The sequence below is a fragment of the Phascolarctos cinereus genome, unplaced genomic scaffold (assembly GCF_003287225.1).
Source record: "Phascolarctos cinereus isolate Bilbo 61053 unplaced genomic scaffold, phaCin_HiC Scaffold_4;HRSCAF=312, whole genome shotgun sequence".
NCBI lineage: Eukaryota > Metazoa > Chordata > Mammalia > Diprotodontia > Phascolarctidae > Phascolarctos > Phascolarctos cinereus.
The window spans coordinates 650,301,973-650,315,674 of record NW_027555847.1 but is presented as its reverse complement, the minus strand read 5'-3'; positions in this window follow the sequence as shown (position 1 = coordinate 650,315,674).

Sequence of the window (13,702 nt, the reverse complement as noted above, 5' to 3'; positions counted from 1 at the left end):
ACCTCCCCTAACGCCCAACACGGTAACCTTCACAAAGCAGGTTCTCAATAAATGTGTTGAATTATATTGAACATGGCCAGATATAGCCAGGAAGCTGGTCATCTCCCAAAACCCTCATATACTGAGTCATCAAGTCCCTGGAATCCTCTTGACAACTTTGCTTCTCCGGTTAACCCTTATAGATAGCTCAGTTCAGCTGAATGCTTTAATACTTAGAGTTTCACTCGGGACCCTCTCCCACCAGCCACCATGTGTCTTCAGCAGCAAGAACCAGGCTTATGCGTGGGTCCTCTGCCCAAAGGTAGCCACCTTTACTGCAGCCGGCCACAGTGACTCAGGGCTCCAGGATTTGGGAAGCAGAGTCCCTTCTGCCACACAGCATCGCTTCTGTCCTGAATCCCCCCCCTCACAAATGGATATTTCTAAAAGTGAAGGAGCATGGGGCAAGCTGTACAAAGTCAAAAAAACAGAAATCAGAGGAAAGGGCGCAAGCCTGATTCTGTAGAATCTTTATCCTTGTAAGGGCAACAAATAATAAAGAAAAATAAAAAAGGATAGGCAAATTTCAGACTATCCTGGGAAAGGAAGAGAAACAATTAGGAGAAGGAAACAAAGAAAAACTTCTTAGAAAAGGGTCAGTCAGTCAATAAACATTTCTTAAGCACTTACTATGTGCCAGCTATAGAGGCAACTAGATGGATGGTGCAGTGGGTCTGGAGTCAGGAAGGCCTGAGTTCAAATCCAGTTTTCACATACACACTAGCTGTGTGACCTTGGGCACCTCCATTTGCCTTAATTCACTAGAGAAGGAAGTGGCCAACCATTTCAGTATCTTTGCCAAGGAAAACCTCTACAGAGTCATGAAAAGTCAGACACAACTAAACAACAAATGTGCCAGACACTTTGCTGAGCAATGAGAATGTGAAGAAAAAAAATTAAATTCTCCTCACCTTGCACACGATGGGGAGGGCGTGAGAGGGAGGGGGAGGTAGAAAACAAGCATCTGTGTAACTATGAAGACAACGTGCAAACAACCATGTGCATTCAGGATCCACTGGGGATAATCGGCAGATGGAAGGGGAAGGAGTTAGAATTCAGAGGGCTCAGAAAAGGCTTCTTGTAGAAGAAGTTGGGTGGGGGGGTTAGCTGGGATTCAAGGAAGCCCAGGGTTAGCCAGGGACAGAGATGAGAGACAATGCCACAGCCATTGAAAATGCCTGGAGTTGGAAGATGGAGCTGTCTTGTGTGAGGAAAAGAAAGGAGATTATCCTCATATCACAGAACAGTCTCCTTGGGGAGAATCTGGCGTAAGAAGACAGGAATGTTTCAGGGTGGGAGTGGGGCTGGGAGAGGGAACCCCAGAGCTTTGAATGCCAAATAGAGATGCTATAAAATTGAAAGAATATCATTAAAAAGTAAGTTGGTGGGGAAAGATTTTCAACTGATCCCTCTACTTAGTGGGGAAAGATAAGAGCAGGGAAACAGTTCATTAAATAAAGACAAGGGGAAAATATTTTACACAAAATCAAAGCACTTGGGGGTGGGGAGGCAAACAAGAGTGGGGAAGGAGGAGAACCACTGGGATCATACTAACATCAAAATAATTTAACCAAAATAAATGACAGGTATAAAATACAGACTTAAGGGAAGGAGATTTTTTTAAAAATGTATTGAAGAAATAAATACAAGTCTAACAATTATAACTTTGAATGTGAAAGGATTATAAACAACCTAATAAAACAAGCTAGAGACAGAAGGGATAAGAAAACAAACCCGACAATCAGCTTTACGCAAGAGACAAATATTGAAATTAAACACACCTGCAGAATGAAAATGAGAAAGTGGAAAAATGAGAAAGGTGGATTCAAGGTGGATTCAGTCATCCCCAAACCCCACGCTTTCAGACAAACAAAAATAAAAATAGTCAGTATCAGGATCTGGCAAGCCATTGGTCAAAAAGCATTTATTCAGGAGTCACCAAACATTAAGTAAGTATTTACTATGTGCTAAGCTCTGCAGATACAAACAAAACAAAGAAAGACAGTCTCTGCCTTCTGGGAGCTATAATCTAATTGGGGGAGGGGAGATGATAAATGAAAGGGAGCTGAAAAAGTGGGAGGGAAGGACCGGGGGTACCCAGCCCCCCCCACCAAGGCCAGGGCTAGATGCTTGAATGAAGTTTCCTAGAAAGTTCTGAGCCCTCTATAAAGGAAGGTTGTGGGAGGGGTTTATTGCTTCACCCTCCAGCCCTCCAATGGAAAGGGAGAGGTCACTGGGGGGGTGCTGAAAAGCAAGAAGATGAGATTTCAAATGATGAGCATATGCAGGGGGTGGCATGATGCCAGCAGAGTCAAAACCAAACACAGCTCCTGCTGGAAAAGTAAGAGCATCAAGTGCCTGTCCTGTGCCAGGCGCTTTGCTAAGAAATGAAGAGTCACACACAAAAGTGAAATTATTTCTGCCTTCGAGAGCTCCCATTCTTTAGGGAGAGGGAAATACACACACACACACACACACACACACACACACACACACACACACACCCGTATTTGTATAATAAGCACAAAATGAACCAAGGAAATTTTGGGAGGGATGCTCTAGCTTCATCTTGAAGAAAACCAGAGATTTCGAGAAGCAGAGAAACGAAGAGAAAAGAACAAGTCTCTGGGGGCAAGAGGTGGAGCCAGAGCAAAAGCGTGGAGGTAGGAAATGGAGGGTTATATACGCGAGAATAAGAGTAGTCCAGGATTACTGGATCACAGAATCCATGGACAGTGGTGATGTGTAAGAAGATCGGAGGGGGCAGCTAGGTGGCAAAGTGAATAGAGCACGGGCCCTGAAGTCAGGAGGACCTGAGTTCAAATCTGACCTCAGATCAAACACTTGACACTTACTAGCTGTGTGACCCTGGGCAAGTCACTTAACCCCAATTGCCTAAAAAAGAGATTGGAAAGGTAGAAAGTGGCCAAGTTGTGAAGAGTTTCAAATGCCTAACAGAGGTTGTCATATTTTATCTTAGAGGTAATAAGGAACTGCTGGTGTTTATTCAGTGAGAGCAGTGACCTGATATGACCCACTTTGGCATCTGAGAGGAGGATGGACTGGAGTAAAAGAATTGCTTGGCTGCATCTCATAGTTGGGATGAGATAACACATTTTTTTTCCCCAATATATAATGTTTTATTTTTCCTCAATTACATGTTAAAGCAATTTTTAACATTTTTTAAAGTTTTGATCTCCAAATTCTATCCTTCCCTCCCTCTCTCCCCTCCCCTTTCCCTGAGACAGTAAGCAATCAGATATAGGTTATATATGTGCAATCATGTAAAACATTTCCATATTAGTCATTTTATACAAGAAGACTCAAAAAGAAAGAAAGAAAGAAAGAAAGAAAGAAAGAAAGAAAGAAAGAAAGAAAGAAAGAAGAAAGAAAAGAGAGAGAGAGAGAAAGAGATAAAAGAGGAAGGAAGAGAAAAATAGCATGCTTCGGTCTTTATTCAGACAATATCGATTCTTTCTCTGGAGGCAGATAGCAAGCTTCATCACTAGTACTCTGGGATGGTCTCGGATCATTGTATTGCTGAGAATAGCTAAGTCATTCACAGTTCTTCATCGTGTAACATTGCTGTTATCTGTGTACAACGTTCTCCAGATTCTGCTCCCTGCACTTTGCATCAGCTCGTGTAAGTCTTTTCAGGTTTTTCTGAGATCATCCTGCTTGTATTTCTTATGCACAATCATGTACTATCGCTTGTTCAGCCATTCCCCAGTTGATGGAGATGCCCTCAACTTCCAGTTCTTTGCCACCACAAAAAGAGCTGCTGTAAATATTTTTTGTACAAATAAGCCCTTTCTCCCCTTTCCCATTGTGGTGTGTGTGTGTGTGTGTGTGTGTGTGTGTGTCTTTGGGCTATAGACCTAGTAGTGGTATGGCTGGATCAAAGGGTATGCACCATTTTATAGCCCTTGGGGCATTGCTCCAAATTGCTCTCCAGAGTGGTTGGATCAGTTCACAACTCCACCAACAATGCATTAGTGTCCCAGTGTTCCTACATCCTCTTCAGCATTTATCATTTTCCTTCTTTCTCATATTAGTCAATCTGATGGGTGTGAGGTGGTACCTCAGAGTTATATAACACATATTTTTAATGGAACCAGGCAGCTCAGTTTTGTGACTTCCTCTAATTCTGACTGTGGCACTGAAGGATTTGGTTCAAATCCTGTCTTCCTGTGACCTTGGCAAGTTGCTTAGCTTTCCCAGGCCTCAGTTTCCTCATCTGTCAAAAGAGGGGGTTGAACTGGATGACCTATGAGGACCTCTCCAACTCTCTGATCCTTACATGTGGATTCCCTGGTGACTCAGGGACCAGAGAGGGAGAGGGACTTGCCCAGGGTCACACAGCAAGGGCCTTCTGCCTCCCAAGGGTCATCCCTGCAAGGGAGGGGGAGGTTTCCAGAGAGAGCAAGACCCTTGCTGGTTGAGGGGAGGGAGTGCAGGCAGCCAGGGCCTGCCTTCCCAGGAAGTGGGGGCCCTGAACCCAGCAGAGACTCTGGCTGCAGCTCCCTTCTGGGTGAGGTCTGGGAGAGGGGAGTGGGGAAGGGGGAATGGAGATGGGGAGGGGAAAGCATAAGGGATAGGGGGAGGGAGAGGGGCAGGGGAAGAAAGAAGGGGAGAGTGAGAGGAGGAGGAGAAATGGGGAAAGGGGGCTTAGAGAGGGGGAGGGAAGAAGGGGAGGGAGAGGGAAGAGGTGGGAGGAGCTGGGAAGGAAGAGGGAGGGAGGAAGGGAGGGAGTTGAGACGGGAAGGTGGGAGGGAGAGGAGGGGGAAGGTCTTCTGGGGGCAGTTCCAGGGACTGGTCCCAGAGGGCTGGACTGGGACCATAGGGTACACGGTTCTAGGGGGAATAATTCCGGCTCACAATAAGGACAGCCATAGAGGTCCCCAAATGAATCGTGTCTCTCTGAAGCAAGGAGCACCTGGCCTGCGGGAGGGTCCCTAGTGGGTCCTGGATGAGCAGGTGGTGCCTGGTGAAGGTGGTAGACCAGGGTGATAGAATGGGAAGGGACCTTAGATGCCTTCAGGTTCAAGACCTTCTTATAATAGTTAGAGATGCCGGCCGTGAAAACAGTGAAGCTTCAATCACAGGACTGGAAAAAAATGAGGGCTGGAAGGGAACTCAGAGCATTTCTTCTGTCCACTCTCTAGTCCAATCCTCTCAGTTTTGTATTTGAGGAAACTGAGGCTCAGAGATGCTAAGCTATTGGTCCACAGTCACACAGCTAGGAGGAGGCAGAGTCAAGCCTGGAACCCAGATCTTTTTGCCTCCAAATGCAAGGTTCTTTCTACTATTTCATAATAGGAACAAATGGGTGAATAGATGAATGGATGGATGAAAAAAAATTATATTACTTTCATATCTGTGCTAAGGACTGGGGATACAGATTTCAAGAAGCTTACATTCAAAATCAGAATGAAAACAGGTGAAAGGGAGTCTGGTAAATCACAAGAATGGTGAACAGAGAGACAGATATAAATAGTAGCTAGCATTTATATGTAGGAGGCAGCAAGGTAGCTTGGTGGATAGAGAGCTGGGCCCGGATTCAGGAAGATCTGAGTTCAAATCCAGCTTCAGACACTCACTAGCTATGTGACCCTGGGCAAGTCACTTAACCCTGTTTGCCTAATCCACTGTAGAAGGAAACAGTAAACCATTCCAATATTCTTTGCCAAGAAAACTCTGTACAGGGTCACAAAGAGTCAGACAGATAGATGACAGAAAGAGATAGATGACAGAAGACAGAAAGTCAGCGAAAGACTGAAGGGGATGGATAGATGGGTAGATAATAGAAAGAGAATGAGAGCTAGAGATGGATGGATGTATTAAGCACTTACTTTGTGTCAGGCACTTTGGGAAGAGATAACCATGCCAAGCTAAGAAGTCCCCACCCTTGGAGAGACAATACGTAAAAGGGAGCTGGAAAGGGTGGGTGGGAGGCTTGGGAAGGGACAGAACATACACCCTAGTTTAAGTGGTATGAAGCTGGTGTCCAGGAAGAGAGCTAGAGACCTGGTTCTGGGAAAGGGAAGGAAAAAGCCCTGTGACTCATTGGTCTATTGACTGACACGCCATTTCCAGGAGTGGTTTCTGAGATTTAATTACTACTTTCAGGTTAAGTGGTAGAAAGTGGGAAGTGGACTGGGCCAAGGCACATGAGTGACATGGTAGGAAGATGCTCTACCTGACGTAGCTGTGTCAATCCATAAGCATTTATTAAGCCTGTGCTGCGTGCAGGGCACTGTGTGCTAAACACGGGGACTACCAAAGACTAGTGAACTCTACCAGGCAGGAAAGTGTGGGTTCTTAGAGATGCCTCCTTTTCCCACCTAGAATTCTCGTGGGGCATTTTTCTTCTTTTTTAAATTAAATTTTATTTTATTTTCAGTTCTAGATTCTCTTCCTTCCCCCACCCCCACCTCTCCTCTACCCTTTGAGAAGGCAAGAAATACACAACTCACTGTATCTTTTCAAGACACTCCTGAATCCTGCCTTCTGTACTCACCCAGCAGGCCCCCTTTAGCCAGTGATTCACAGGCTTTAGTGGAAAAAAGAAGTTAAATAACCTTTAGGCCCCTTCTGAGACATGATAGTTCTCATAATCTAGAAATGCAGTGGAAGGGGAGATGGGCCATTCTCATTTGAGTGGGGGGTGGAGGTGGGGGAGGAGTGTTTCCCGGCAGAAGGCCATCCAAACCCCTCTGCTTAGCTTTCTCTGCTGTCCCTGCTCCAGGTTACCCTTCCTGGGAAACCCTCTCTCTCATTACTGTTTTCCTTCTTGGTCTGTGGAGCCCTTTCTTTGAGTTATTGCCAGCTAGCCTATTCAGCAGCTCCAAGGAAGCTGGTTTTATATTGACCAACGGGGCCTCATTTAGAAATACTGAATCCACCTTTTCTTTATCGGCTGAAGATTAGGGGGAAATGAAGTCTTTGACGATCTTCCTGATGTTTCCTGTCCTGTATGTGAAGGGCAAGAGATGGGATTTTTTTTGATGAACCAGGTGAGGACCTAGAACAAAGGGCAGAGATGGATGAGAACTTGGAACATGGAACATAGAATGTAGAGCTAGGAAGGATCATAAAACACGGAATGTCATAGCTGGAAGAGGCCTTAGAAAACAAAATGTCTAGTCTGGAGGAAAAAAAAACACAAGCATTTTAGAACAAAGAATGTCAGAGCTGCAAGGGACATATAATGTCAAGACCGGAAGGACTCTTACAGGTAGAATGTCAGGGTTGGAAGGGACTTTACAACATAGAATGTCTGGTCTGGAAAGGTCCTTAGAATATTGTATGTCAGAGCTCAGAACGTATTTATAGAGCTGGAAGGAGCTTTAGAACATAGAATGTCAGAGCTGAGAGGGAGTCTTAGGACACAGAACATCTGCGGTGAGAGAGACCTGAGAATAGTGAATGTCAGAGCTAGGAGGAGCCTTAGAACATAGAATGTCAGAGCTGAGAGGGAGCCTTAGGACACAGGACATCTGAGGTGAGAGAGACCTGAGAATATTGAATGTCAGAGCTAGGAGGAGCCTTAGAACATAGAATGTCAGAGCTGAGAGGGAGCCTTAGGACACAGAACATCTCCGAGGAGAGAGACCTTAGAATGCAGAGCGGCTGAGCTAGAAGGAGCCTTGCTGTGTTCTGAAGATCTGCCCAGCTCTGATATCTTGTCATATGAATGACAACTTTAGGTCCAGTCCCAAGTCCAGGGACTAAGTCCAACCAGCTAACATGTTGTATTTTGTTTTCTCACAGTTCCACCCCCCAAGAGTCACCCTTGTGCTCTAACTCCTATGACTGTCAAGACCCTTTTTTGTGTGAGCTGAAGGAAAGCTTTTGCCTCATCACTGGACTTTAGCAAGGGGGGATGGGGGGGAGGGGACCCACCCCTGCCTTGACCATCCAGAGTGTCTGGGGGTACCTTCAGCCAGCAGCAGGCTCGAGGAGGAGGAGGAGGAGGAGGAGGAGGAGGAGTGCAAGAACTGCTTAAAACTAACTCATGTTGGGGGCAGCTAGATGGTGCAGTGGATAGAGCACCAGCCCTGGAGTCAGGAGGACCTGAGTTCAAATCCGGCCTCAGACACATGATACTCACTAGCTGTGTGACCCTGGGCAAGTCACTTAACCCCAATTGCCTCACAAAAAGAGAGAGAGAGAGAGAGAGAGAGAGAGAGAGAGAGAGAGAGAGAGAGAGAAACTAACTCATGTTGAAAACATTCGAGAGAGAGACAACCTGGGCAACCTTCATTGGGCCCTGTGATGAAACAGAAACATGAGGCACTTTTCAGAGAGGCCGACATAGACGAGAGATAGCTAACTTCAAATATTTGAGGCATGATTATTTCAAAGAGGGATTAAGCTAGTTCTGCTTGACCCATACAAGACCAAAGCTAGAAGTAATGGGTAGAAGTCACAGGGAGACAGATTTACACTTGATGTAATAATAATTGTTATTTTAATGGTAATACTAACAACTCACTCTCACAGAGTGCTTTAAGTTTCGCAAAGCATTTTACAGACATTATCTCGTCTGAGCTTTACAATAGCCCTGGGAGGAATAGCTGGTGCTGTTTACAGATGGGGAACGGGGTGCCTCAGCAGGGAATGCATCACACATCACCAGAGGCCGTGAAATGGGCTGGGTGACCACTTGTCAGGGCTGTTTCCAATCCTGATCAAACTCAAGTTGAACAAGATGCCCTTCTTAGATTTAGTGATAGTGGAGGTTTTTAATGTTCCTTTCTTGCTCCCAGCTAAGATTTATTTGGGGGCAATGAGATGATGCAGTGAATAGGCTGCTGGGCCCAGCATCAGGAAGATTCTTCTTCCTGAGCTGAAATCTGACCTCAGACACATACTAGCTGTGTGACCCTGGGCAACTCACCGAACCCTTGTTTGCCTCAGTTTCCTTATTTGTAAGATGAGCTGGAGATGGAAATGGCAAACCACTCCAGTGTCTTTGCCAAGAAAACCCCAAACGAGGTCACAAAGAGTCAGACATGACCGAAAAACAGCTGAACAGCAAGATTTATTTTGCATTAAAATTCCTTGCTTCTATTCGGTCCTCACTTTCCAGCTTTGTAAGATGTAGAAATGTGGCAGAGACAGTCAAGGGTGACCTGTAGAGAAAGAAACCTTCATTCTACCTTTTCTCCATTTCTCTTCATTTATCACTGTTCTAACTGTGGCACTTATGAGCCTCTTTGAGACTTACGTCTAAGGTCCTATTCCAGACTGACATTATGGGGGAATACAAGATGATTGTAATATAGATTTCAAGCTCCAAAAGACCTTAGAGGTCATCTCATCTAATTACCTTTTTACAAATGAGATAATTGAGACCTGCCAGTGAAAATGGGTTATCAAGATCAATGCAACAAATTCAGGGATAGTGTTAGTATGACTGGGACCTTCTCCATACCAGACTCTGTATCAGAAGAAGAGAGTTAAGCCAACCTGTTAAACTTTCAGGCTGTTTCAGTATCTGTAAAATAAAGGAATTAGTGCAGACTGGGTGTCTTTTCCAATTCCTAGTCTTGTGATCCTATGTTGTTGTTCATCTGTACTCTATTCCAGATATATATGTATATATATATGTGTGTGTGTTGTGTGTGTGTGTGTGTGTGTATACACACATATACACACACACATATACATATACACACACACGTTAATGCATATATGTATATATGCACATGCACATATATGTATCCATATATGCATATGCATATATATAAAGGGACAGAGACAGTGCATATATATGGAGAGACAGAGAGAGAGAGAGATAGAGAGAGAGAGAGAAAAGCTCTATAAGCTGTCCTTACAAATGTGTATCATAATCTGGACAAAAACATTCTTCATCCGCTTGGTCTTCTCTGTGTGGATGGCCAGACTTAGCAACATTTTTTTGAGTATTTATTGACCTCTTCCAGGATGTCTGCTTCCATTTCAAGCACCATCTTTTACATGGAGTCTTTCCTAATCCCCCCAATAGCTATTGCTCTCCCTTATAAAATTACCTTGTACTTAATTATTTTGTGTATATTGTATTTATTCACTTTATATTTGCAGTGTGTATTCAGGAGTATGCTGGTAAATGTTTAACAACTAGCTCTACCAAAAAAAATTATGAGTGACATACTTTTAAATTTAATCTGCATTATTGACATTTTTCTCTGTCATTTTCTTAAGTCTAGTTAATCAGCAAAACAATAAATTGAGGCCAAATTTGTAGGGTTTGCTGGTTTATAAGGTTTAAAGACTGAAGCTGAATATTTAACAATCTGCTCAGTACCAGCTGGCTCCAGCAGACTCCTGGGCGTATGTTTATGTGTGTACTCATCTTCACCATCAGAATGTGAAATCCTTACAAAGATTGTTTCATTCTCTGTGCCTGGCATACAAGAGTAATTATAGTTGTTGTTTGATTGGTTGATTCCAGGACTTGATGCAACCAGCACCATGTCCCTTGCAAACAAGAGCATGTGGAGAACCTCACCAGCCACAGAGAAACCCGCTCCAGCTTGTCCTGAATCCGGACTGACTCTGATTTGAATCTCCTTCACCCTTCCAGTGGCGAACACCTTTGCTGTGCATTCAGCTCTCTGTGCTAGGCCCAACCTCATGGTTAGGATTACAGTGGTCACAGAACAGAATTATTTCTATTGTTGAATCTTCCAAGGAATCCTGAGTGATACTGAGGTATAAGTAAGAGATGCTTTGTTGGAGAAGAGTTTTTAAAGCAGTGTGTTACTCTACCAAATCAAATATATATTTCCCCTAATTGACAATTAGTACAATTAGATCTTATCATATTCTTGTGCATCTTTTGGTCAAATGCAGAACAGTAAAGATAGGATGCAGTGTTGAATATCTCTAGTGAAAGCTTGCCTGATGACCTCTTTGAATGTGTCCTTGACCCATATATATTTGACTCACATAAAGATTTGGTACAAAGAATTGAGATTCGTTCCACCTGCCACCCCTCCCTCCTTTGGCATCTTCCCCGCCTTCAGATGCCTTGCATATCCACACCTTAGCACTTTCATAACCATGTTTCTCCATCACAGATCTCCTTTTTCTACCCTTGGTCTAATCCAGTTGCTTCTCCTTTTCTGTTCTTTTCAATACTATTTCTACTTCTATTAGCACATCTGGGATTGTGATGTTAGGGTCCAATGTCATAGTCCCACTTGTTGTTGAAAACATTCTACTATAATAATCTTTACAGATTTTTTACATTGTTCTTCTTTTTGCAGAGTGCCCATAAATTCCCTTTGTTTTTGCTCAGTTGTGTCTGACTCTTCATGACCCTGTGGGCCATACTGTCCATGGAGTTTTCTTGGCAAAGATACTGGAGTAGTTTGCCATTTCCTTTTCTGGTGGATTAAGGCAGACAGAGGTTAAGTGACTTACCCAGGGTCATACAGCTAGTATGTGTCCGAGGCCACATTTGAACTCATGAAGATGAATCTTCCAGACTCCAGACTGTACCACCTAGCTGCTCAAAGATCACTTAGCAAATTATAATATGAACAAAAGTGGACCAAGAGTTTCTGATGAAAGGCAGGATCCTTAGGACACTCCAGAAATCATGGAACGACAATAAGAGCTTTTAGGATGTTTCAAAAGGTAAATACAATTCTCCAAAATAAAAATTAGGAATACATATAGATCAGAAATTAGAGTTTTCAATGCAGAATTAAAAAGAAGAAACAAATTATTAGAATAGAACAAAAAAAAATCCATGATAGAGAATATATATATATATATATATATATATATATATACATATATATGTATAAAGAAACAAAAGCTATAAGAAAAGGATGAAACACAAAAATACATAATTTAGACCTAAAAGACTAGTCTCAGCACTAGACCATCTCCAGTTGTCTTGACTTTTGTCCTGCTGCTGGACTCAATGACTCTGGAGAAGAGAGTGAGGGTGATGACTTTGCCCAGCTCTGCCTCACTGAAGTCCAATTCATGTGCAAATCAAGGCATCACCCTTGTGATACCTTTGGTCCTCTTTAAGAAGGAAGGACAAACAACAACAATCTCAGCATAGTCATAGAGTTACCCTGTGTCCTTTTTACCCCTGATAGTACCTCCTTATTCTTGCTTTTACCGAATAGGTCAATCTTAATTTATTTTCTCTCTCTCTCTCTCTCTCTCTCTCTCTCTCTCTCTCTCTCTCTCTCTCTTTTTGGCTAGGCAATGGGGTTAAGTGACTTGCCCAGGGTCACACAGCTAGTGTTATATGTCTGAGGCTGCATTTGAACTCAGGTCTTCCTGAATCCAGCACCAGTGCTCTATCCACTCAATCTTAATTTCTTAATGAAATAAAAGAAAACAAAACCCAGACCATCATCATCAGCAATGACAAATAACCCTCACTTGAGTAATTGATTTAATTTGCAACATGGTATCTTGATTTTCCATACTTTTCTGAAGGAGCTGTGATTCTTAAGTTATCTCTGTGCATCCTGTCCTCAAGGTGAGTGGCTTTCAGTTGTATAGAATTCATAGCATCTTTTAACGTTGTTGCCTTTTGCCTCTCTAATCAATCATTCAATCAGCCAGCAAGCATTTAAGATTTTGCTATGTCCAAGACTTTGTGCGAGGCACTGGGTTGCAAAAACCAAGGCAGATACTTCCTGCCCTCACAGAATTTGCATTCTATCCATGGAGATGATTTGTACATATATGTGTTTATAAAAAAAGAATCAAAAGATATAGGAGGTGATCTTGGGGAGAGAGATAGCTGCAATGATCAGGAAAGGCCTTGTGTAGAAAGTGAGGCTTGAGCTGAGTTTTCAAGCAAACAAGAAATCCTAAAACGATGGAGTACATGGGGGAAGGCCAGAGGAAAAAAAAACCGTGAAGGCAGGAGATGGAATGTTATGGATGAGGACCCATTAAAAAAGCAAGACTTAGATGGTAGACTACGTGAAGGGGTATAATGTTTCTAGAAAGGCAGGTCAGGGCTGGTTTGTGTGGGAGTTTAAGTGCCAAAAGGAGAAATTTCTATTTTATCCTAGTGGTACTAGGGAGTCACCAGAATTTGTTGAGATGGAGAATAAAAAGGTCACACTATGCTTAAGGAAAATCACTTGGGCAGCTATGTAGAAGATGAATGGATGAACTGAAGTGGGGTGAGACTTAAGGTAGTTAGTAATAATTATTAAAAGGCTATTGCAATAGTTCAGGTAAGAAGTGATTGAGGCCTGAATTAGGCTGGTAGCTGGGCGGGTGGAGAGAAGAGAATGGGTCTGAGAGATGTTGGCAGGTAAAAATACACATAGGAAGGAGGAAATCACAAAACATAGATAGTTTTCATTATGTGAAATTGAAACGTTTTGCAGAAATACAACCAGTGCAGCTAGGATAAGAAAGGAAACCATTTATTTTGGGGGGAAATTTTTTTGCATCTATAATCTGCAATTTTATTCTTACATCTAATATTTACACATATAGTATATATGTATATACATATATATGGAATTTATACAAACATATAAGGCCAAGATATATTCCTCAATGAATAAGTAGTCAAAGGATATGAACAAATAATTTTCAAAAGAATTAAAAACAATAGTATTAATGACCATGTGAAAGATTGTTCAAGTTACTAATAAGATAA